Source organism: Athene noctua, chromosome 27, assembly GCF_965140245.1.
Source record: "Athene noctua chromosome 27, bAthNoc1.hap1.1, whole genome shotgun sequence".
Taxonomy (NCBI): domain Eukaryota; kingdom Metazoa; phylum Chordata; class Aves; order Strigiformes; family Strigidae; genus Athene; species Athene noctua.
The window spans coordinates 5,309,439-5,334,629 of record NC_134063.1 but is presented as its reverse complement, the minus strand read 5'-3'; the positions used below and the strand labels follow the sequence as shown (position 1 = coordinate 5,334,629).

Genomic DNA, 25,191 nt, shown 5'->3' with positions numbered 1-25,191 from the left:
TTACATCATCGAGTGTTTGCTCTGGTACCTGTGAAACATAGATGGGTGCTGCTTCTGGCTTTGCACTGATCAAGGTTTCCCTCCTGCTGCTTCTTTCCTTTGTTTACCATGTTGCTGTCACTTGCTGGCAGCGGCTTCGACTCTTTCCCTCCGTCGGCTGCAAAGGGTAGTTGGAAGCTGAGCAGCAGTTTCCAGTCGCCACGTGAAGTTCCCATGTCACCCCTGACCGGGGCGGCTCAGGATATGTGAAAAGCAAAGGTGATGGGCCGGGCTGTGTCCTGCTGGCAGCTCCGAGGTGGGGGCAGGTGGGGGCCAAACCGTCCTTTCCTCCTCGCGGGAGAGGACGTGCCTGGGATGGAGGGGTGGCCCTTTGCAGGCAGGAACGGTGGCAGGGAGGATTTGGTGTCAAAGCACATCAGAGGTGTTTCTCTGGATGCTTGTGCTTTCCACCAACAAATTGTTGTCCCCTGGGATTGCTCCTGTCCCTTCCAGGCAGCTGGAGGGGCACTTGACCCGCCCTGGGTAAGCTGGGAGAAGGGGAGGCTGGGGGCTGAGTGCCGCAGGCTAGCACCCACACCTGCAGGCAGGCACCCGAGGGCCACCCGGGAGCGGGCAGGTGGTGGCAGTGCCATCTCCTGCCTCGGCGTGACCTGCCTGAGCTGAACACCCTGCCAAGGGCAGAGGGGTACCGGTGCAGAAGCAGTGCAGAGGACTGGGTATCGTGGTGGACGATGCACAGGGTTTGCCCAGTGCAAACCAGTTCATCAAGCAACTGGTGTTTCTGTCCCACAGTCCCTGGCATGGGGTGGCCGGCAGCGGCACAGACCTTGGCCCTGTGACATTTTGCACTGGACAATCATGTGCCACGAGCAAAGTGATGCAGGAACCTCCCAGTTGGCTCCTTCCCTCTGAGTCGCCATTTTATTTTTCTTAAACGTTTATGTATAACTGTACACTAACCTATAAAAATTAGTTTAGGATGGCTGCCAAGAAAATCTCTGCAGTGCCTTGTGGGTAACTCCCTGAGAATTACCATAAAAGCTGTAGTGCCGAGGCTGCTGTGGCAGTTGTGAGGATGCCAGTCATAATGCTCTGTATTTAAAATTCAGATGAATGTGTAATGCATTCGTGTCTGGATTGCAGCAGCTTGTAGTGTTTCTGGTGTCTCTGCCCTGCGCGCCGCCGCACCCGCTCTTGCTTTCTAATGTCGTTTTGCGTTCTGCCAACGTTCTGCCCAATTGCAAAATGCAACAGGTCGCAAAACATGGGCTAGCCACGCTCGGAGGGAGAGTGGTTTCTGATAGCTTCCTCCCAGGAGGGACAAACCTCCTGCTTCCATTGAGCCGGTGGCAATATTTCACTTAAGGGAAAAGCCGCTCCATAACCCTTCCCCTCTGCATCCTGCACGAACGCCGTCCTGTTTCCGAGGGCACTCTATTTCTGGATGTGCTGAACGCCAGGACCTGAACTCGCTCGAGTAGATGAAACGTGGGTTGTCCCGATGCTCGGCGGAGCCTGTGCGAGGGGGATGTCTCGCTGCCGTGCTGGAGAAGGCTGCAGCTGTCTTGCAAGCGAGCCGGTTAGTGTTGCTGCTTCACTATGTGCCCTTGGAAATGTGAAGTGCTTTTCTTTATCGCTGCTGTTTTTCGTCTGGAGCAGCGAGGCAAGGTGACTGCAGGTCTCCGAAGCCGAGCCTCAGTCGCGGAGCCGCTCCGCTTGGTGCGGGTGCTTGCCAGAAGGTGTTGCTGATCTTCTGCTGGGCATGATGGATCATTTCATTTAAATTTTCCTGAAATATAATATTCATCACAGTGTCAGTGTCCCACCTTCATTATAGCTTACTGATAAACATCTCTAATCGGAGAGTGATCTCTCCACCCTGCCAGAAGCCGCCTGGGGATAGCGAATACATTTTTGGAGCCAGGAGAGGGTGTCTTGGGGATGTATTCCTGCTCTCCCACCCCTGTCTGTGCATGGAGAATCGCTTGCCTGGCTGATAAATAAAGCAAGAAACAAATCTCTTTTTCCCAGGTATATTGGTGGTATTTGTGTGTGGCTGTTTCTATTCAGGGCTCTAAAATGGTGGCAGTTTGGATGTAACCTGGTGTCCCTGTTAGAACCCAAAAGTGTTTTCTTGCCCAGGGATTTCTGAAGGTATCCCTGAATGCAGCCCTTGTCCTGCCTGCTCCCTGCCTGTGGCTGGGGGTTTTCGGGCAGCACCCCAGTGCATCTTAACCCCCACCGTGCCTCTTCCACCCTGCGAGGGGTAAATCCCTGCTGCTGCCCTGGCTGGATTTTGGCAGAAGGGGCTGCAGCTCTACACCGGCTCTCCTGGGGTGCCGGGGTGGGGATGGCCCTGCGTGTGGCAAAGCACGTGCCACGTACAGGCCAGATGAGCCGTTTTACTCTTCTCTCTGCGACGTCCAGAGCAAGTATGGGAGTGTGGAGGACCCCACACCAGTCCTGGGAGCAGTTCAGCATCAGCAGGCTCTGTGCGATGATTGCGGGCTGATTTGGGGGGCTCGGGGCCCGAGCAGTGCTGCTCCCCTCCTTCCCGGCCCCCCTGTCATGCAGCTTGGCCATGATGGCCTCAGCTCCCCGCCCGGCACGGTGGCCTCTTGTGTCCCTGTGCTGCCGGCAGCTGGGGAGCATCCATCAAAGTGCTGCTCGTCTTGTTCCTCTCTTAATTGGTTTTGCCGCTGAGGAAGGGCTGCTGCTGTTTCACGGAGTGCTCTGACTGCCGGAGCTGTGCCTCTGCCCTCCCCATCTGGCATGGCCGCATGGATCCATGTGTCCTGGCTCAGCTCAGCTCCCCACTCCAAAGTGAAGGTGACATCCGTTGTGCCCAGGATGGATTTTATTTTTTTTTTCATCTGAGCAGTGGTGGGAGCTGGTGGCCGTCGAGACTGCTCCGCTTCAGAGAGACATTGGCTAATCGTCCTCTGAGCCCCTTTTGGGCAAGACCTCAGAGGTTTTTGGGAGCCGGCTCCTGATCATTTCTGGGGTTTCAACCTTTGGCATCAGAATTGAAGTGTGAATTCCCAGAAGCCTTGTATGGACTTGACCTCTTGGGCTGCACCTCTGCTGGTGCCTCTGCTTCCTGCTCTGCATTTGACCCAGAACAAGCTGAATTCTCCTCTGGTTTGGGATTTCCTGTCACCTCTGTTCCTCTCTGGTGTCTAGGGCCTGAGACTCGCAGCCTATTTCTGTCCTGCTGCAAAACTTGTCAGGAGGAGGAAAGTTCCCCTGAATTTGGAATCGCTGGACACTGCCCGATGGCCCTGCTTTGAGACTTGCTCAGAGCCTGAGAAGGACAGCCGAGTGAGTTCCCTGCTCACTTTTTCCTGGAAGGACTTGTTGCACCATGCTGATAAGAAGATTTGATTTTTTCCAGGAACCCAAAGCATAACGTGACACCCTCAAAGGCTGAGGATGAACCTGCTGTCATTCTCTGAGTGGAGCTGGACACAGGGCAGGAGGTGGCGACGAGGTCTGAGGATGAGCCATTGTCACTGTCTGTCCTTCCGACGTTATCCCACTTCCTCGGGGAGGAACGAGAAGAAAACTCCAGCCACCTGCAGCCCTGTCCTCAATTTTTAGTAGTCTGACCTGCAGAAGCCTGGCTGGTGCTGCGGGGTGGGAGCACTGATGATGTTTTTGACCCCTGGGGCTGCTCTTGGACTACGTGCCCTAAAGCCTTTGCTGGTGGTCCCGTAAGGGGATCCCAGCGAGGCTGTCTGGGTTCTGAGAGCAACCACAGACCTCCAGTGCTCTCAGCATCTGCTCCCGAGCTGCAGACAGCGGGACTACAGCTTCAAGGCTTTATCCATCCATCTCTCCTTCTACAAAGCAGCTTGAAAATCCCCCGGCTGAGCAGCTGCCCTGGCAGGGCAGCACAAGCATCCCTTTGCTCCTCCTCCTGTTGGAGATGACACAGGGGACAGCACCCATCCAGCGGCCTCAAGGTGTCCTGACCTCCTAAAAATAGGTGTAAGGCTGCTCTGAAAAGAGAGATATGTAGGGAGGTGGGAGGGAACTGAAATGTTTCTTAGAAATAAGAGAGGACGGTGCATAAAATATTTAATGGCCCTTGCAGCTGTTCATCCCGGCTGCCTTGGGGAGTGTGTTGTGTGGGTTGTGGGGGCTCAGTGGGTGCCCAGATGGGTGTCATGGGCCTGCAGCATGCAAGGGCTGGCAAGGAGCTGGATTTTGGGCTGGGTGAGGAGCAGCAAGGAAGGGATGAAGATGGGAGATGCAGTTTTTGTGCCCAGAGGTAAACACACCTGCAGCTGGCAGGGGTCTTCCTCATCTAGGTGTGTGCACGGAGCTGCGGGTGAGGACCCGCCAGGGACATTGTCCCCTGACATCCCACCTCATCCCGTGCTGTAGTTACTGGATTGTCCCCCCTCATCGAGGGAGGGTGACACGGTTTGGGTCTCTGCTGTGTGTCTAGGGGAGCTGGGGAACAGGACTGGTGAAGTGGCAGGGGCAGACAGGTCACGTCTGCGCTGTGTTCAGGTGCCTCCTCAAAGGGGTGAGCTTGTCGTGCACCTGAGTGCTTCGTGCTGCCGGCGCAGCCTGTGCCGAGCGTGCTGAGGAGGTGGGAAGCTGGGGGAGAAGTGCTTCAGCTCTTGCCCAGAGCCCTTCTGCAAAACACTCTGCAGCAAGGCAGAGGGCTGCCCCGGAGGGGTCTGTGCCCCAGAGCCACTGTCCCCAGCCCACTGGTTCGGCCCACGGAGCACGTAGGCTTGTATTTTGCTCTTAAAAACCACCCAGAGCTGGGCTGTAATTAGGCTGCATTGTCTCGTAACTGGATCTCCTAGCGCCATGCTTTGTTCTTGGCTTACCCTTGACTTTCTCCAGCATCTTGAGCGAGTCCTATCCCTGTCTGTGCCTCAATTTTTCATCCTCTGTCCTGACTGCTGCAGGACAGATGCTCTCGAGGCAGGGGCTGGCTGGCAGTGTCTCAGGTGCTGCTTGTCCCAGAGAGCCTTGCTCTCCTCCCAGCCCTATAAACCTTCTCCGGAGGAGCGTTTACAGGTGACTCGACTGAAGGCTTTTCTAGGAAGTTTCAGAGAAGCTTGTGATGCCAGATTCATGGTGGGTCCCCAGAATGCTCAGCTCTGTGCTTTAATCTTCAGAATAAAATTAAAGCAAGACTTTCAACTTGGATTGTTCTTCGAAAGTTGCTTTATTTTAAAACCACATCTTTTCTGATTAGTCTTTTAGGAGGGAATAACCCCCATATCCTGAAATCTTGCTAACGTAAATAACTGCCAGACTTGGGGTTATTTAAGTCACAACATGGCTGTACTGCTTTCTCAGTGCCCTCTGATAAGGCAGTGCTGAAAGCAGTGGCGTCGGATGGAGTCCTGTCTGTCCGTCCCTTTCTGTCTGTACGTTCATCTCTTGGCTTCTCGTGCAGGAGCAGAACAGCACGGGACAGAGGTCGCCTTTGGCACACTTGTGCTTGCAGTTGGCTGATGCCGTGAGTGCACGCTTGCTTTCTGTCGAGTCTCTCGACGTGTGCTTTGGGCAAGAGCTGGGAAAACCCACATCGCTGCCAAGCAGCACCCCTCCGGGGATGGTTTTCCTGCTTTGGGGAGGCTCTGGGGCAGGCAGCATGGGATGAGGTGGCGAGAGCGGGCGGCAGCAGACGGGTGCGTGGGGGATGACGCCGGGTGCGGGAACAGCCCGCATGGCTCGGCGGCGGAGGGGGCCGGTAGCCCCGCTGCTCGGCTCCATGCCAGCTGCCCCCTCTCCGGCTGTGCCACTTTCCTGGCGGGGCTCTGTGCCACGGCCGCCCCCTCCCAGGAGGATGCGTGGAAGCTTTGGTGGAGCCCCGTGCCGTGGGAGTGGGAGCTCCCTGCTGCCACGGGAGAGTCCAGGCTCCGTCTGACCTCCACGAGTGCTGCAGCACTGGCCACAGGGCAGGCGGCTGCTGCTTAGCCAGGCTTCACCAAAGTCGTGTCTCCCTGTTCTCCACTCCTGGGTTCTGGCTGCCCACTGCTGCCTGGATTGGGCTTCTCCTGGCAGTGCTTCTCTTGGTTGATTTTTCTCATGTGCCGTGGAGGTAAACTGGACAAAAACCCCTGCTCTGCATCTTCTTGAGCAGAGAGGCCAGCGGTCCCCGCTGCTGGCACCAGGAATCATCCGGAGAATGTGGTAGGGCAGTGTGAGAAGCAGCTTTTGATCTCCCACCTGTACGTGCTGCGCTTTGGGATGGGAGTTTGACATTTTGGGACAGGACTGTGAAATCCCCGCGTGGGCTCCTGCTTTCCTGCATTGCATCACTCTGCTTCTCTTCAGGCATTGCACTGAGCCTGAGACTTTGATCAGCAGTGCAGCGTCCCTAGAGCATCCCGCGGCCTGGTGAGAGGGATGGGAGATGCCGCAGCTGACCGCAGCTGTTGAACCCCCGTGGGTGCGGGTGAGCAGAGATGCCTTTTGGGGCAGCAACATCCCTGACATAAGGCTGGGGCTGACGCACAGAAACCTGCAGCAGCTCATCTTCTCCCCAGCCTCCTGCAATTAAACACGCGACTGGAGCAGTGTCTGTGTCGAAGCTGCTGGCGGTGGGTTCTGTGGCTCTGGCCCTGGGGACAGACACCAACCGGTTTTGTTTTCAGGAGCTTTCATAACTTGCATAGCTGGGCGCTGCGCCGCGGGGTGTCCTGTTCTGCCTCACGGCTGGTATCGGCCGGTCTGTAACTGTATGTTCCCAGCAGTAAATTCACCCGCTGGGGAGGTCTCAGGTTCCCTCCCAGCTGGAGGAGTGCCTGGGAGCTGCAGCACTCGCTCCCTGCCCCACGGTGTGACCCGGTGGGGAACACTGCCCGTGGCCTCTACAACTGGCTCCTGCTGTGCTGACGCAGCTTTTGGGTCCCTCTGGTTTGGGGACAGGGTGTATTGCGCATCGCTTGTGGGATAATGCAGCAGAAACCCTTCCCACATCCCTGCTCTGAGACCCGGCTTGGGGGAAGCAAAGGTGGTTGTTGTGTGGTTCACTGGCACATGCCAGAGCTTTCCCTGCTCCTGGTGGGACACTGATGGGCTCTGCTTCTGTGTCCTACCCAAATGGCAGATGCCCCAAGTAGTCCTAGGAAAATCCCTTTGGGTTTGTTCACTGTTGCTTCTACTGGCAGCAGTAAAATGGAGCAGCATCCCAGGGGCTATGAGGCACCTGGGAACCAGGCTCTGGTTCCCCTGGGTAGAAGCAGCTGCCTGGGGCACTGCTGGGTCTCTGGGCAAGCCTTGTCCTACAACCAAACCCTTCAGGGGTGTGAACTCTTCTCTGGGGAGAGATTAGCAATGGATTTTCCGCTCTGTTGTGGGGCAGCCGGCAGCGTGGCCCTTTCTCGGCTGTTAGGGCAGATCCGCCATCATGCTTGTTGATGATGCGAGGGCTTGGCTAAGCATCGTGGCTGTGGTTTTTTTTGCCTCGGGTGAGCGCAGGAGCAGAACGAGCCCTCTGTTCCCTGTGGTGCTCAGAGCGAGCTGAGGAAGCTCAGGGCAATGCGATGGTTCCAGCTGGACCATCAGTCGAGAGGAGTGTGATGGAGGGTTTTGGCACCAAGGAGAGCAAAAGGGGCTTGTTGCAGTCACGAGTGGGTGCTTGTGCTCCAACACTGGTCATTAACATCCCTCTGTGCTCTGCTGAGAGCTCGTGGGACTGGGAGCACTGGGCTTGTAGGTGGGGAAAGCACGGGCTGACGTTGCCCCGTCCCCCTTCCCTTCAAGCTGAGCAGGGGTAGCTCTCGGAGAGCTTCTGACCTTTCCAGCTTCGTGCCCTCAGCTGCCACCAAGTGACACGGTGACATTTCACGTCTTGAATGTCTGAGCAATTTCATAAAGAAAAAGCCAGCAGAAATGAAATCCTTTGGCTTTTTGTGTCCGACAAATTGGATTTGTTAACCTGAAGCTTCACCTGTCAGCTGGCAGGGCCCCTCTCCAGCCGGCGGCTGATGGACAGGGTGGGAACAGGAGGGAAAGCGTGGCTGGGACGTGAGGAGGAGGAGGGAGCCGTGTGTAATATTTGCTGCACGTTTCTGGAGGTCTTCTTGGAAGAGATGGGTCTTTGCATCAGGAGTGGGACAGCTGAGCTACTGGTGCTGCAGCCCAGCCTGGTCGAGGTGGCAATCGCTGTTTCTCTCTCCCAAGCCAGGAAAGCAGAGTCTTTACCTGCCTCCATCCATTAGGTGATGCTGCCAGGTGCCGGTTTACCCCAGCACGCTACGGTGGCAAAACAAGATCAGTGCCACTGCCTGCACCACGCAGACTGCAGCCCACACCCGGGCCTGTTTGGACGGGGCAGCGCTGCCTGCGGCTGTGTGTCGCTGCCAGGCTCGGCGTGCACGGCCCTGGGCACGAGGCCGTCGTGTTTGCCCTGAGCACAGGCCTCGGTCTCCGGGGGGAAGGCAGGCACTGGCCCGGGCATGATTTGACGTGCAGTGGACAATTGCACGGGACCTGCTTTTAGGGAGCATGCTGCGTATGGCGTGTGTGTGCTGCGTGTGTGAGGCAGGTGGAAGATGCACCCTGGGGTCCCTTCTGCTCTCCCCGGGGAGTGGGAGGAAGCGTGTGTGCAGGGAGAGGTCATTTCCTCTGCTTTCGGGCTCTGTTTGGACTTAATGCAGTTTAACCCTGCTCTGGGGATGGGCTCGAGGAGTCCTGGGTCCCTGGAGAATTGCGAAGTCGCTTCCTTTCCTTCTTTTTTTCTAAAGAAAGAAAAAAAGGCTCTACATGAAGCAGATGGGAGGGTGTGTGGGGGGGAGCCAGCCACCACTGCCTTGGGACTTTGGGGACCCTGCACCAGCCTGGTGATGCTGGCAGCACTGGAGCTGGCTTTTCTCGCTCTCAGTCCCTGCGTCCCCTTGGCCGTGGCACGTTGCTGCTGCAGCCCCCTCCATCTGCACCGCCTTTCTCAGCTTTGCTTTTCCCCAACAGTGGTTCTAAGTCCTTGGCAGATCCCTTCCTGCCCACGTGGTCCTTGTGGCAGCTCGCAGCCTGTGTTGGGGTTTTGCAGGTCTCACTTGGCTGCTCAGCAGGCTCCAGTGTGGGATGGCTGCAGGCTCTGGAAGACTCTCCAGCACTGCTCATATGGAAAACACTCGCAGTAACCACAAAGAATGGAGATGGTGCTTAAAAAAACACACAAAAAAGGTCATCTGTAGGGGCCTACAGGATGGGGATATCAAAGCTGCCTTGTGTAACTTCTGCTGGGGATGTGTGACTTGAGAAACTCCTTCCCCTGAACCCCAGGGGTGTCTTTACAAAGCAGAGCTGTGGAGGGGACATCCTGTCCTGCGGATGTCATTGGATTGGATGCTCCCTCCTGCCTGCGCGGCCCCACCGGGAGATCACCCCCAAAACACCTGGCTGACAGCAGTGGCGTTTCCTCACGAGGGCTGATTAACCTGTTTTTCAGTCTCAGAGTCCTCGTGCATCAGCTGCTGCCTTGGGCATTGCCTGTGCGCCCAGAGCAATCCCATGGGAGGACGAAACACAAACCCTGAATCGTCCTGCATGAGCAACTGCGACCACTTGGCCAGGAGAGGAGCTCCATCTGCAGTGGGGATGTGGGTACCCGAGCTGGGCTCAGGGATGTGGCAAATGTCTTGCTGAGGTGTTAGAAGGGTGTTGGAGGACTCAGCAAGGTGCTGCAGCACAAGCCTGTGCCTGGTATCTCCCGTGCCTTTGCTTTGCAAGAGAACTGTTAGAGGGAGAAGTACCTTCCAAGGTTGTTTGGTTCCCAGTGTGCACATTGCAGTTTTTTCTGTCCTAACATCACCCACGAGATCCACCCCCACCCTCAGCGAAGGCCAGGGGCTGCATTTGAGGCTGAGGTGCCCAAAACCCTCCCTGGGCTTCACACAGACCAAAGCTCAGGCACGATGGGCAACGAATCCAGCAGCATCACTAGGAATGTGGCTGCCAGAAGAAACCCAATGGAGCGGAAAATCCCTTTATTCAGTTTGTCTGTGTCTGAAGTGCAAGTGGGAGACTTGGACCTGGCTTTTTCCCAACGTGAAGAAAGGGGCTGAAACCCTCTGCCCGGGCGCGGGTGCCATGTGTGTGGCACATCCTCCCAGCTCCATCGTCTCGACTTGAGGATTTGATGCATCCTGCTGTTTAAAAATAAATAGCTAGTTATTTTGGGCCAGGGAGGCAAACAAATCAACAGGCCAGTGATTTCTTCAATCATCCTGCATGCTGCACAGGGGAAAAATTAATAAAGTACCTGCCATCCCCAGAAGCTATTTGTTAAAGCCAACGATAATGATGGGCAAAATTGAGTTCCTGCTTATGACGGGCTCGCTCACAGTCCTGCAGTCCTGCTCCCTCTCCAAGGTGTTGCTGATCCTGATGGTGCCATGGTGGGAAAGGAGATACTGATTTGCAATCTGGTGTGAGCTTTTCCAGCGTTGGGAAGAGTGGCATGGGGTGCTCCAACCTCTCTGGGGACTTGCCTGTGCTCTGAGAACTGCGTCCTTTTAGGTATTTTGGATTCGACCAGAAATCTGGATTATCCATGGAGTTGCTGTCCTGTGGTTGTTGCCTGTTTCTTGGTGAATTTGAGTCTTTTCAGAAGAAACTGCTCCTAGTGTGTGCCTGGTGGAGACCACCACATGCGGAGGTGGTTGTTGGAGGAAGGATGATCAGGAGCAGGCTCCGTTCCCTGCTTTTCTGCAGATCATGGGAATGTTGGTTTTCCAGTTCATTCCTGAACATTCTCATCTGTGAAATGGGCGCACGCAGAGCTATCCTTTGTCATGAGCTCAGGACTCACCTCATTGTGAATTCATAAGGTTTTCACACAACCATGGACTTGAGAAGACCAAACTTTCCTTGGGTAATGATAACTTGCTCAAAGACGCAGCCAGCATTACCTGGCTCCTTAGGGCTATTGGCTACTCTGTGTTTGCCCTTCAAAGGTTAACCAAAAAAACCATTTGGCTTCTGACATTGAGAATAAAACACTGCATCATGGGAGCATCCTCTTCCTCCTAATGGTGTAGAAAGGATGAAGGAGTGTTCTCGTGTCTGGGTCTCGTCACTGCAGGGCAAACCCCCATGGGCACCCAGTGTGTTATCTCCGTTCAGTGGCATCCAAAATACTCCCTCTACAGCCTTGCAGTAGGGACATCCACAGCTCATTGCAGTTCTGGGGGCTGCCATCCAGCTGCTGCTGTTGGGTTTCCTTGAAACTTTCCTCCAGGCCAGTTTATTTCAGGGGTATTTCATGCCAAAGATGATAACGGTGCAGGAGCTCGCGTCAAGAGAGATGGAGGGTTTGTCCAGCTGGGAAATGGGGCTGTTTATTTACTGGTTTAGTACTCTGTGTGTCTTGCATTGCCTTGGTGGAATATTAATGATGTAAACAGCAGGTTAAAGAGCCATGAGTGTAAGAGCCAACCCCAAATATGCCGCTGTGGAGGCCAGAGGGAAAGCTGAGCAGGTGAACGCTCATATCCTGCAGCTTGAGTGGACAGAGGCTTCTTGAGAGATGACTTGAGAAGAAAAACCTTTCTGCCCCCCAGTTTAGGTAACGGTCTGTCCTTAACCTTGTCCGTAGAAGTCCTTTTGGCATCAGGGAGGCTGAAGGCAGCGTTTGCCGCTCCATGTTTTGGGTTTTTTTGTGGTGAATATTCTCCTCCCCCACAAAATACCCCCCTTTGGGCTGCTTTCACGTTCAAAGCCAGCGGAATGCAGCTCCTCCTGCTAATGAACCTTTGCAGGCTGCCCCAGCTTGTGGGTGGCTGTGGAGAGCAGATCTGGGTTTACCTCACTGCTGGTGAGGCTTTGGGAAAGAGGGGGGGAAAGTCCCTTCGGAGTTTACTGTTTGCTGTAAGAGATGTGGGCTCCATGGCTGGCGTTAACTGGGGAATGTGGCCGTCGGACGGCACAAAGTGGCCCTTGAGCTGAAGGTGCTCCATGATGGTGGCTGAAACTCCCAGCCCACTTACTGGATGGCTCGTGGGTCCTGTCGTGGCACCAATGAATATTTAAACTGAGAGTTTATCTGTGTTCAGAGCACTTCAAGAGAGTGCAAGTTGTATTTTTAAGCTGCTGGGAGCCCATGGATGGAAAGATCAGTGATGTCTCACTGTGGTGAGGCAGCAGCTGCCCCTTTCCAGCTGGGTTAGTTTTGGGGCTCCAGGTTCCTCTGTACCTGTCTATGCATCCTGCACCTTCTTTATAAGTAGAGCAATACATGGCCTTTTTCATGGAAAATACGTTAGTCTGCAGTGATGGCAAATGAACTAGAATTCCACTGCTCTTGGAGGAACAGAGAGATGATCTGGTTCGTGCTGAAAGCAAGCAATGGGTTGAGTCCGAAGTCCTGTCCTTAGGCTCTGGATGTCTGTTTTCATCTCAAGGTGGTGGGTCTGAGGCTGGACGACCCCAAGGGACCATCTCTTGAGGGCTGGGAGGAGCTGACCTCCCCTCCAAAGGGTGAGTTGTGTTGGGGCTCCAAGCTGCTCCCACCCCAGCTCGCGGGGACGTCGCCATGGATGCTCTCGATAAGGCCGTGTGGCAGGCACTGCGAGCGGCTCGGGCCTTCCCTGGCACAGAAAGGACAAATTAAATAAACATGCTTGATTGCTTAAACATTTGTTTTTTAAATTAACAGCAGCTTTTTTATATTAAAGTATGTGGATATGCTGCTGGGGAACACTTTAGCAAGTTGTTTTTGGTTTTTTTTTTCTTCCTGGTGCTACTTTTCCAGAGTGATTCCTGATTTAAAAACCAAATACAAAATGCAGGCCAAGTTTGAGGTTTAAACGTGTAAAAGACGTCGATGGGAAGAAACTGCACTGCTTGGAGTTGTGGGGGCCCTGTTTGGATGCGTGATGAGACAGGCCTTGAGGGCAGCGGTGTTTGCAAATTGTGCCTTGCAAGTGCTGGGGAATAGGGTCTATGAATAGCTCATAAGGGGCTCCATGAGTGTCCACAGCTTCCCAGGAAAAGTTTTACTGGTCCATGAATTGTCAGAATGTTGAGATCTCCTGCAAGGGGGTGTTTAGAGATATGCTGTATTTGGGAAGGGTACTGAGTGCTCGCAGGGACGTGGATCTGCAGCCCTTGTGCCGTGGTCTCGGTGAGCCAGGCTTGGGGACCAGCTGGGCTTGGGTTTGGCACCTTCCCCTACACGTGTGGCACGGTGGGTGACCCTGCACTGAGCTCCTCCCTGCCTGTGTCTCTGCGTTTGTTTTTACTCTTTGGTCTCTGTCCTGTTTAGATGGCAAAGAGACAGCCTGGTGTGATGGTTACAGCTTGTTCGGCATTACAGGATAAGGGAGTTTTAGATGCTGCTCTAATAGTAACCAAGATTGCTAAATAGCATCTCTGGGAAAGCAAAATGCAGCCAGAGAGACGCTAATGCTTCAGATTGACCTTGCTTGAAGCATGTGGGGGTTTTGCTGATTCCATAGGCTGCTATCAGTTTCCTAAAATAGCATCTGTCCAAAAAATAACACCAATAACTGAGCAAGAATCCCTGTGTGTGTACCTGTGGGAGTGCTGTCCCCGCCGGGCCTTTCCGAGTGTGGTGGCATTGAAGATTAAGCTGTGCTCCTGCAATTTTAGAAAAAAAACAGAGTTCCCACAACCCTGCTGCTTTTTGTCATCCCCTCAGGGTTGCAGCAAAGCTCCTAGCAGCTGCCTTGGGGACCAGCCTGGCTCGGGGGAGCCCACAGGATGGCCCTGGGCTGGCGCTGCTCTCTTTCCCTTTGCATGGAGCCCAGGCCGTGTCCTTAATTTTTTAATTCATGGATGCATCCCGTGTGAGCACAGCTCCATCTCAGCAGCAAGTGTCCATGCAGGATCGGGGCTTCTCCACAACCCGAGCGGGGAGGGGAACGGGGAGGGCAGATGCTGCTCCATGCCCTGGCTCTGTGCCCTTCCTAAAGGCGACCAGCAGTGGGTTTTGTTGTTGATATTTTGGGTTTATGTTTTAAAGGTTTAATAAATGGAATTAAATACTGTGAAACTTAAGGTAATTAAATGTGGAAGCAGAAGGAAAAAAATGTAAAGCATCCTCTCCAGGAAACTAATAGGCTCCATGCTTCCTTATCTTAATGATTTTCATAATTTAGCTGAATGCAAAGATAATGGATCTGATGAACCTTTCTGGAGCTAACTTTAGATTTAATGGGCTTCTTGCTGGGGAGTGGGGCGGGGGCAGGTGCAATCAATGCGCTTAAGGAGGGAGATAAGAGCAAGAGAAGCTGAAATAAACAGCCAAACAGGTTTTCCGAAGACTTAAAAGTTGCTGTGTGTCCACACTGAGTGCTCTCTCCTTCCCACCTGGAATTAACCTCGGAAATCATTTTTAGAGGCCACATGATTTCCTCTGGCTCGGCCACACTGGCGCTGCCAACGGGTTTTGCCTTTTCTGCACAACCTCTGACCCTCCCTGGGATGAGGGAGCCACAAAGCTGGGATCATCTGCGTTAATCTGGTCTCATTGAGGCGGGATCAGTGAAACCACCTCGCAGATTCACTGTATTATGGAGCAGATTGAGGGACTTAGAGAGCAAATTTAATAAATATCATTTCGATATTACTTGGCGGAAAAAAAAAAAAGTATCCACTGAGCGGCTGATGTTGAAGCACCCTGGGAAGGGCAGTTAACAGGGACATGGTGTGTTGGGAGGGCTGAGGGAGTGGGGAGAATGCTGAATATTGAGGTGGAGTTGGGGGGGACAAGCGGAGAGGACAACTCTCAGAGCTGGGCTGGGCCACGAGCTGGGTCACAGTGGCACGTGCAAAAGCAAGTAGGGCTGGGTGTGCTTGGGGAAGGGGGGAGACGTGGATGTTTGCGAAGGGATGGGGGTGACGCGGCGCAAGATCTGCACCTTTGGTTCCTCTCTGGTGCAGCCGCGAGTCTCCTGCTGCCTCCGTAGCTCTGTCGGCAGTTGGCATGACCAACGGGCACTGCGGGCAGTGGTAGCTAGTGGCTCTGGAGGTGGTGGCCGAGCTGGGCTTTTTCTGCAGCTGGATTTTTGAAAGTGGTAGCTGCCACATTGGTTTATGGCTGCTTTGTGTCAGGGGGGTGGCACGGTGCGGTGCCACATCCAGGGTGGCTCTGCCATGTCCAGATGTGGGGCTCTGGGGGTCCTGTTGTGCCTTCTGAGTCTCAGGGCTCCCTGTAATTCCCGGTGGAGTCTTTGAGCTGCGCTCTGACATGCTTGAAGCCTTTTTGGGAGCTTTCCAGTGGAAGAAACAGAGCTGCTCTAACAGGCCAAGGGCACAAGTGGGGGGACATGAGGCGGGTGCAGGCACTCTGGGTGCCCAAGCGCGACTCGGGGAGCTGGGCAGGGAGCAGGTGCTGTGCCTGTGCTGCGATCCACACTCCGTGCCAGGTCCTGCTTGCAGATGGGGTCTTCTGCCCAGCTGCAGAGTGGTGCAGCCAAACAAAATCCTCTCCACGGGGCCCAGGGAAGTTTCTGGCTACGGGGGAAGAAGGAAAAGCAATTGCAGTGGGAAAGCCCAAACCCTTTCTTCTAGGGCTGCGCAAGGTTTTGGCTGTGCCGGGGCGTGGGGACGGGTGCTGCTGCCCGCTGCCACTCGTGGGAAGCATGTCTGGATCATGCACCTTCCCAAAACACTCCGGGGAGGGCAGCGCGCCCGTCCCGCGCCTGCGCTGGGGACCCGCAGCGGAAGGTGCAGCACTCGCAGCCAACAGGCAGCCGAAGGGGCTGGTTTGTCTTTGTCCCCAGCAGGACCCCCTGCCTGCTGGAAAAACACTTGGGTTAGGAGAAATGTGTGACCTCTTGCTAACCCCCTTCCCTTTCCCCTCTTGCGCTGCAAGATTGTTAAAAAGAAGGGGGGGGAAAAAAAACCCCAACAAAAAACAACCCCACCATGCTGTGGCCAATCCAAGGAGGGTGAGAGCCGGGGACCGTATCATTAAAATGCTAAAAATGAGCGTGCTGAAAACAGACACAATTGGGTATTTAAAGCTCTGAATGAAAAGAGTGTGTGTTAGCCGGCTTGTGGAGAGCCGGTCTCCCAGAGCCCCTGGAAAATATGTGGTCAAGCCCGCACCATTAACTTCTTGTTTCTGGTTTGTAAAGTAGCTGTGAAATCCCGGGAGGGGGGAAACGTGGACCCCACGTCCCAGCCAGGCCCGGGACACTCTGCCAGAGGGGCAGCTTTGCCAGTCGCTTGATGCCACGTCGGGTAGTGGCTTGTGCACACCCTGAGCCTTTTGCTGCCCTGCAGCATTCTTTATCCCAAAACGCGGCACTCAGCGCAGGGACTCGTGTGGCCCCTGTGTCCCCGGGGACCCCTCTGCCACCTCTCTAGGATTTGCACCCGCTGGTTCCTCTCGCAGCGAAGCGTGGGGTGCGTGGATGGAGGGGCAAAGCGGGAGGCACGACCCAGAGTGGGAGCTGCTTCAGGCCTGCCCCAAACCAGCCACAAATTCACTGCTGGGTGAATCACCACTAAGAAAGACTTCGGGGGTTGTTGCATCCATTTGTTTGCAGCTTTTTAAAACCTGGGCAGCTTGGGCTGCTGGAGGCTACCTGCTCAGGTGCCTGGGGCTGAACCAAGAGATCTGAGGTCTTCCAATGGTTTATGGTGCCTCCTTTAAGTGGAAACGTGGATCTTTGCAGCCACACTCCAGCATGGCTTTGCCACATCTCAGCTCGTCCCTGGATGGAGGTTGTGGCCCATGTTTGGCTGCAGGTTGACACCGGCCACAGCAGGAGAGCAGAGGTGTGCACAGGGTTATTTCTGTGCACAAATGTGGGTTTCCCTCGTGTGCATGTGCAGAGAGATCCGAGTGGGTGCAAAATGCCCCTAAAATGTCTCCTAGGCCAAGTATTAACTGCCAGGCTGGGCTTAGCTCCAGCAGGCAGGAACAGATGAATCAGACACTTAATGGTAAAATCAAACCTCTCGAAGTATTAAAACAGCTCCAGCGGGCTTCTCTCTGCTGTCCAGGGAGCCCCAGCGAGAGGGAGTGAAAAGGGATTTTAAACCAAAGTGGGATTTTTCGCCCCCCCCCCCATCATATCTCTTGGCTGCCAGCCTCTCCGAAGGGGAAGTTTTACCCCGCCTCCCGCGGTCTCGGATGTCAGGTTGGCAAGAAAAATCCCATCTGTTTTCAATCTGGATCCTCACTTCCATCCACCCAGCTTTCTCCTCCCCGCGCTCCCCCGCTCCCAGCCCCCAGCGCTGGCGTGCGCGCCAGGCAGGCTTTGGTGACGTGCTTTTTTTTTTTTTTTTTTTTTTAATTTTTTTCTTCTAAAAATGTATGTGGCCTCCTTTGCCCCCCGCATCCCCCCCTTCTCCCAGGCACATGCTCCAGCGCAGCCTTCTCCGCGCTGGGGCCTGCCAAGAGCCTCTCTGCGTTCAGCCCTGCTACGGTCCTTGGCTCAGAGAATTCCCAAATGACCGAGGATATTCAACCCCAAGCTTTCAAAAAAAAAACCAAAAAAACAAGCAAAATATCTGTGTGGAAAAAAAATAAAAACTTAAGCAAAATTGAGAGGGGAGGGGAGGGAAGGAATTTTGTTGTTGCGATTTTTTTTTTGTTTGTTTGTTTGGGGGTTTTGTTTGGTTCCAGCTTCTTGGTATGATTTGGAAAAGAGCAAGTACAGAGTGTTTTGTTCCTGCCCGGAGAGAACGGAGCTACTCTGAAATCCTATATGGACTCAATGTAAAGATGTATACGTAGCAATCGTGATATCCTAATCTCTCTCTGAAGAAACCCTTTTGTTGCACACCCCCTCTCGCCTTTCCCTTCCCTGTCCTCTCTTCCTGCGTTTATGTCTTATTTAAACTATAAAGTCCTCAGGCTAGGAATTACCTTCTCTCTTTACAGATGGCTGCAAGAGCTTTGCACGCCTGTGGAGCTCCATGAAAAATAAATGAAGAAGGTTGTGGCTTTTGTTGTTGGGTTTTGTTTTTTTGGGTTTGTTGGTTTTCTTTAAAGTCTTTGGAGGGGAGAGTTTATCTTGATCTTAGAGCCAGGCCCAAGGACCTGATGAGTGGTGTTGGGCTTTATATTGCCAAAAATCTCAAGGCGGGGGTTATCCCAGCTGCACCCCTTTGCTTTCGGCTCTGTGCCGGCCTGGCACAGGACCACTCAAAGCACCACAACCCCCCCAAACCCCCATGTCTGGGGTTCTGGGGGGGCTCAGCTTGAGGGAAGAGCCTGGCTGCTGCTGGCTGGAGGGGTTTGGGGGGGGTGGTGGTGCTGGCTGCGGTGCCTCAGTTTCCCCTTCGGGCAGGCGCTGCCAGCGAGGGGCTGCCCCGTGCGGGTGAATTCAGGGGGGTGCTGGGGGGAGCAGCGGTGCTTCCCCTGGCACGGGGGGGGGCAAGGGAGGGTTTTGCTGTTTCATTTTGGGGAGAACGGGGTGAGCTGGGGACGGGGCTGTGTGTGAGGGGATGGACCCCAAAGGGCCAGGCAGGACTTTGGGGAGACCCTTAACGATGGAGATGGGGGGAGCGGGGTGGCGGACCCCGAGGCCAGGCTGGGGGGGGGGGGCACCCCAAAAGCTCAGCTCCAGGGGCTCCGGGGGAGGAATCCGCAACTCTCGGGGTGACCCGGGGCCGGGCGCGCTGAGGGGGCGCAGGCGAGGCCCGGTGGGCCGCGGCGCTCCCCCGCCCGGGGCCTCCCGCCCCCCTCGGGCGCGCTGCCCCCCCGAGCCTCCCCCCGACCGGGCCGGGCCCCGCGGCCCCGCCCCGGCTCCGCCTCCCTCCGCCCGGGCCGCGGCGGGCTCCTCGGCGGGGTCGCGGCGCCCGTGGGCCCGGAGGCGCCGCGGGCCGCCGTGCCGAGGCCGGCGCGGGTGGGACGGCCGCTCCCCTCCCGGTAAGTGCCTGCCCCTGCCCCGCCAAGCGCCATCGTCCCCCGGGGCGCCCCCCCGCCGCCGAAAGGAGGCTCGAGACAGTCGGTTTGATTTAGATTTAATTTTTTTCCCCCCATTTTTAAGAAGGGGAAACAAACACCACCACCACCACCCCCCTTCTCCCCGTAGCACCTTCCTCAGGGGAGCATCCAGCGCGGCCGGGCCCTCCCGGCGCCGTGTGTGGGACGGGCCTGCGGGTCGGGGGGGGAGCCGGGGTGAGGGGGGGCCGCCGCGCCGCTCCCGCGGGGGATACGCGGTGAACCCCCCGGTTCTGTCCAGCTCTTCTCGGCCGGGCTTTATCTGCGAGCTCGGAGCGGTGGGGAGCGTTGCTCTGGAGAGGGGCGAACGCTGGCTGGAGGGGGGGCGGTCGGAAGTTGGGAAGGGAGGACACCCCCTCTCCCCCTCTTTCTCCCCCTCCTTCTCCCCCTTTTTCTGCAGCCAGTGTCTCACGGGAGCGTTTTGCTGCAAAACAAGAGACAAAGTGTAAAATCCGCATCCAGCACCCACCCCCCTGTTCGTGCTGGGAGCGCTCTCCTGCCTCTCAAAGGGCCGGCTCTCCAGCTCACCCTTTTCTCCAAATTGACCTTTTTACTACATTTTTTTTTTTTTCCATATTAGAAATACCTTTTATTTCTTAATGAGTGAAAGGCAGCCCAGGTCTGTAGCAGTCGCCTGCACGATGCTCTCCACAGCTCGGAGCAGGACACGGGCTCTGAGCTTTTGAGTAAGGTACAAAATTTATTCACTGTAAACATTGCACAACGTCTGTGTTTGGCTCCTAGGATTAAAATATAACTCGCTTTCTCGGTTATATGGGACTTGCTTCCTAGCCGTTATACTATGCTCAAGTTCAAGATGCAGATTTGTCTAAAATGTATAATTTTAGAAACATAAGAGGGGAAAAAATGTTCCGTTTTGTTACGGGAACCGCGTAGCTGGAACTTTCCTGAGCAATAGCCATATTTTATCCCTTTATGATTTCTCTCTCACTTTGGCAAAGGCAAAATACTTTTATGTTGCAGGTAACTTTTACGTCAAGGCTCTAACTTTGAATTTGCAGCAGCTGGTCTGACTCAAGGCAGTTAAAGGAACACTTGAAATTAGATTTAAATTTATATTGTTCGTTGGCGGAGAACTCTCTCGCAGTTAAGGAAAAAAATGTAAAGATTAAGCTGATCATTACTATATATGAAAAGCAGTTTCAAACATTAACATTATGGTTCATCTCTTAAAAAAAAAGAGGGTTCTCTAGCCTATGCTTTGTATAGCTGCATCTCGCTATCCTTTCATTTCCCTTTTCTAACGTCACTTAGCGGAGGAGAAATCACAAATTCAAGCGCACTGGGATCACCACACGCAGAACAGAGGAACATCTGCTGAAAAGAGACTTTCTGAGAATAACAAACCACCTGTACTGGGAAATTTTTCTTCTCTCGTAACTCGCTGAGTGTTCGTCGGGTGCGTGTCTGTAATCCACCGCTGCTCTGTTTCTGGCTGCAGAGGTGCTTGTCAGCCCTGGTATTTTACAAGGCTAATATTTATTTACAGACTTAAACTGTTGGTTGGGGCTTCGTTGTTTTTTTTCCCACCAAAAAAGAGGAAGTAAAGAATCTGTATTTGAGCTAATCGAGCTATTTTAACGGTTTCTTCAGGATTAGTGTTTTCTCTAATATAATGAGCATCTGGAGTTGATTGGTGCCTTTCAGGCCGCCCTCTCACTTCTGGTGGAGGAGTGTGTTGGGATGTTGGCTCAAAGATGGTGAGTAAGGCTTGCTCAGACAGCAGCGCCGGCTAAATGAGGTGGTCCTGCACCTGGGACTGAGCTGGAGGAGGGGTCTGCACAGAGGACAGCAGCTCCGGGGCTGCGCTTCCCTCTTCCGCTTTTCATCCCTGGAGTAAAAACCATAACGCTCGCCATCCTTTTTGTGTTATTGCTCCAGGAACCTGCCAAGAAGAAGGGAAAGTATCGGTATCTTTTATCATCTTGGGAGCGTGTCGTTGATCCTTAGTGTGGAAGGAGGTACATCACCTCCAGGAGAAGTGCGGGTGCTTGTTCCAAATCTTTCTGCCAGTCAAGAGTGGAAACGAGGGAGTGGGGGAGTGTTGGGGCTCCTGCTCCAGGGTCCGACTGCTCTGCAACCTCCTCCTGCAGCCAAAAGACAAAGCAGTGATTTTTCAAAGGCGTTGAAACCAGAGAAGACCCAATTATGCTTTTGACTTGGAAGAGATGTGTATCGCTTTTTTGGGTGGTGGAGGTACCAAAATAAACCGTCTGAAGGTTCAGTGTGAAGACAGTGAATTTAGTATTAGGTACTAAATTCCTGCAAAGGTGACAGTTGCAGCAGGTATATGAGGAAATCCCTCATTACCCTGCAGAGCTGGAAAAGCAGGATATGGTGTTTTATTATGTTTCTTAACCTTGATCACAGCAAGTTTCAAACACCCTCTTTACCCTCGCTGTTGAATCTGGCCTGTGGGTACAGATTCTTGTGCAGCAAAGCTATTTCACTAGATTTAATCTCTAAGGAGCGTGCCAGAAAAACAGCCTTGGGGAAATGGCAATCTGCTAGCTTCCTTGTCTGTAAAATGGGAAGAGCCATGCATAACTCCTTTCTGTAAAGTGTTTTAGGGTCGACCAGTGAAAAGCGCTGAAGTGCCACCGGTTGAATTGTTTGGCCAAAAAGAGACGAGGCAGAAGCAGTAGCGAGGCTTGTCCAGGCTCTGGCGGCAGGTCGGCGGCAATGCCAGGAATAGACCCAGTATCTCTGATTTCTGCTTGAGCGTCCCTGTCTGCTGTGTGTGGGCACAGGCCAAAAAAAACCCAGCAGTGCCGGTGTCGCCCGGCTACGTGTAAAGGAGAAAATTGAGGTTGCACAATCCTATCCTCGGTGCCTTTTTGGGGGCTGCCCCGTAGTGCCAGGTGTAGGAGTGACAAGTTGTCTGACACTGGTCTGCAAAGAGCTGGATTGAAGCCACTTACTCATTTCATGCTGGCTTCTGTGCAGCCCTTGTGTAGTAACGACTTTGTAGATGCTGCTCACCTGGGCTGAATTTTTAACCAGTCACCTGGAGATGAAAGGCACTCCATCCCACTACCACTCCCCTCAAGCCATCCTCTGCCCTCTGTTTGAAGAGATTTTGAACCCCAGGTATATTTTATTCCCATACAAGGCTTTGCTGTCGGACTCGACAGAGATTGCAGCGTGTCCTGTGGCACCAGGGAAGTGGAATCTTGTTACATTTGAATTTATTTCATGCTGCGTTTGCAGGTGTGAAGAATGAACTGGTAAAATTAGGGACTGTGGAAAGGTGTGAGACATGGTGTTTGTTCAAATGCTGATGGTGGTAAAACATCTGTTAGAAGCTCTCTTTGAAGGAGTAGCTGCCCTTCCAGAATTATTTTGTAGGAGTAGTAAGTGTTGCGGTAGGTGAAACCTTCTGAATCAGGAGGCACCTGGGAGCTATGAAAGTGCACAGGCTGCTGCAGGGATGCAGGTCTGTTGAACTGAACCCTACAACACCTTTATTTTTCCTGTGCATCTCATGTCATTTCTGAAGTGACTGCCACCTTAATTTTGTATGAGGTCACGTGCGCTTGGGTGAGTTTGGGTTTTTAAAGAAGCTGTTCTGCCCTTCCTTTCTATTTATGGATAACTCTTTTATGGGTTTGTAAGGGTGTGTTTCAATTTCTCCATGTACTGATTAGTGCTCTCATTAGCACTTAGTAAGTGCGTTGCAAAAATTCTTCATTAAAATCTGTGTGGAGGTAGGTTTTATTCATGCGAGGAAGCCACACGGTGCTCTGTTTCGGCGTCGGCTCCCAAGTCACGGGATGACTTCCCTGCTAATTTTGACTTGCTGTCTATTTACAATAAGGCAGGAAGCAGCACCTTGCAGCTAAGGGAAATGAGGCTAGCCCCCTGTTTATGGTAATTCTTAAATAGTTCATTTGGGCGTAATGCCTCTTTTTACAGTTGATTCTCTATTGCAAACAGATTTTCTGATAATGATGCCTGTGCCATTCAGATGGGATCATTATTATAATAGCAGCAAGTATTGTTACGGAATCGGTATGTGGAATTTATGTAGGATCATTATAATGACAGAAGTAATACCATAAATAAAATGATGCTGTAACAGCAGCACTAAACCTGGGTGTAATAGGGAAAATGACAGTTCAGATTTCCCCCAAGCCTTGGCATCTCGAGCCTTGCGAGGATTTGTCGCATGTCGTGGAGGAGGTGGGAGCGCGGGTGGCCGGGGAGGGCAGGGGCTGTGCCCTCGGCGCAGGGTGCCAGGGGTGGGAGGGAGGAGAGATGCTCATCCTGCAGCGCCCGTACAGATCAGGGAAACCATTAGCTGGAGCTGTTTCAAAAGCAGAACCGGGGAGATTGGTGCAATTAATTAGTTGTAGAAACGGGGCGTTGCTCTCATTCGGTAGGGCGCTGCTGGATTTTGCTCTTGGGCTGGCTCTGTGAACACGGGGGTTTTTCAGGATGGGTTTCAGGCAGGGTTTTGCATGCACAGCCTGTCCCTCCGGTACACTGTCAGGACGGTCTGTGCCTGCCAGCATGTTGCTTCTCCCGCTTCTCTACGGGAAATGTGGGAAAGCTTGAAATTGCATTTGTGAAATAAGGATGGGAGTTGAGACTGTAAACTGCCCAGCGGGACTTGACAGAGGAGGCTGATGTAAGTACCATGCCCTAATACCGGAAGCAATAGTACCAAACCCTCACAAACAGAAGAAAAAGGGGAAAAAAATCAGTGGATTTTAAAAGTTACTGAGAATGTGAAGTGGAGATTATCCCCCTCTCTGCTTTTGTTTCTGTGAACAAATCCCTGGAGATGGGTGTGTTGTCTTAAAGGCCGGTCTTGCAGTCGGGTTTAGCAAATACAGATAATCCAGATGGCTAATCTGGAGCGTGGTTTGGCTAGCAAAATCCTTCTGGCAGGCGATGAGGAGGATGCTGGGAAGAGGTTTGCAACAGTCGTATTTAAACAAAGTCGCTGCTAATGCTGCTTCAGCCGTCGTGTGGACAGAGCACAGATGTCTTGCTTAGGTTTTGATTTATTTAATTTTTTTTAAATAAAATCCCTTTTATTTTCCGTCAGTGACCCCTGTTTTAAATCCCTGATCCAAGAGGGGGAATTGTAACCCTTCGGAGGGCTCCGATGTGGTTTGGTTTTGTTGCTGTGGCCCCGCTGGTGCCCAGGGTGTGCAGCAGCAGAAGGATGCTCGCCTGCACAGGCGGGTTGTTGCGCTTTGAACTCGCTTTTTGCCCAGGGGCCCCATCGGGACAGGGGTGATGGGGCGATTGCTTTTTGATGCTTGGCGCTGCCTTTGTCAGTGGACATCTGGTGCCAGGATTGCTGCTGTCGGGCCTGGGGGTGGGCTGCAAGGCCAGGGAATTTGATGGATTAGTACCGTTGAAGGGCTGGGGGAGGGGATGGGTAAGGTTTCAGCTCTTGCTGCAGGTAGAATTTGGGGATTAGGGGCACTTTTCTGCAAGCTGCAAAGGGGGGAAGATTCAGAGAGGGAGAAGGGTTGGGAAGAAAATAGTCTTTACAGTTTTCCCAAAGAAGTGACATTTGTTTGCTCTGTAAGGCAGCACAAGGGAAATGTGTGTGCGTCCAGAGCAGGGGATGAAAAAAATCCACAGCAAATCTGGTGCCGGTCTGTCCCCCCAGCTTTGTAACCCTTGGGAATCTCAGTTGCTTGTGCCTGGCCTCAGGGTCACTCGGTTCAGTCCCTGCTGCTTCCTATGGATTCAATAACCTTCTTCTCTCCCCAGAGATCATCTTAAATTAAAACTTTACTTAAGGAGGCAAGCGGCAGCCTCTCTCTGTGCTCTGTTGCAGGATCTGGGTGGTTTGCATGTCCCTGCCCGTATGTCTTTCCCCGTGGTCACCAAATGGTCTGTGCTGGGGATCGGCAGCCACTGGAGCTGGAGGAGGGGGATGTGGGATATCTTCTGCCCCTTATCTCCTTGAGTGAAGGAGTAGGAAAGAAAATCCTGATTTTTAAAAGCCTCTCCTGAGGGCAGATACTTCAGCACACTCTTGCCTGGGAAGGGGAAAATCGCTATTTTTGCGTGGGGTAGGACCAGCCTGGGGATATCACCAGGATGCATCACGCATTCCAGGAGCTCTCTGTGACAGCGAGTGTCTGTGAGTGGAAATACCCTGTCCCTTGTCTGCTGTAGGAGCAGGAGGGTTTGCGTAGCGGCGACGGCCACCAGGAACTGGCTGAAATGGGGACCTCAGGGAACAGCCACAGTGAAATCCAATCCCTGACCAGCGCCGTGTTTGAGGATCAAATCCACGT

At 53.5% G+C, this 25,191-nt stretch overlaps 1 protein-coding gene across 11 annotated transcripts in view; it reads left to right on the top strand.

Moving 5' to 3' along the window:
- Window positions 1-25,191, top strand: part of PTPRS (protein tyrosine phosphatase receptor type S) — a 161,816-nt gene that overhangs the window by 6,644 nt on the left and 129,981 nt on the right. The window contains exon 1 of one of the 11 annotated variants that reach the window (XM_074928194.1): window positions 18,731-18,829. The exons of the other annotated variants lie outside the window; for them this stretch is intronic. The gene's annotated coding sequence lies outside the window, so the exon portion shown is untranslated. Of the gene's footprint in view, window positions 1-18,730; window positions 18,830-25,191 lie in introns of those variants that run through there. 11 annotated transcript variants of the gene reach the window in all.